Source organism: Morone saxatilis, unplaced genomic scaffold (assembly GCF_004916995.1).
Source record: "Morone saxatilis isolate NCDOM2014 unplaced genomic scaffold, NCSU_SB_2.0 Contig2, whole genome shotgun sequence".
In the NCBI taxonomy this organism is placed as follows: Eukaryota; Metazoa; Chordata; class Actinopteri; family Moronidae; genus Morone; species Morone saxatilis.
The window spans coordinates 26,295,211-26,295,605 of NW_023339762.1; positions in this window are offsets into that span (position 1 = coordinate 26,295,211).

Sequence of the window (395 nt, forward strand, 5' to 3'; positions counted from 1 at the left end):
ACAACATTCGATCCACAAACCATTAACAAACCTCTGCTAGTCAACGCACCACCTTGTGCTCTTGTTTTGGCCAATATCCACAAGGCTGGCAACTGTCAAACAGTGTTGTTCATCTGATTTTGTTGAATAATAATTTTCTCTTTGATTCTGTTTTCTAAAATGGAATAAAAACAAGAAGCGCTTTTCTTAGGACCTGCGTTGCCAATACTCCTGTGGATAATTTAAAAGAAAACAATAATTTCTATACATACATCTGGTATAATGTAGTTACAGTTCCCTCGTACATGTGATGTTTCAGAAACTTTTTATTTTACTTGTGCTAAACAAGGTGGTGTTGGGCATAAAACAGAGGACGCCTCACCAGAACTGTTCCAGCATTTATTTGCTCCTTGCAG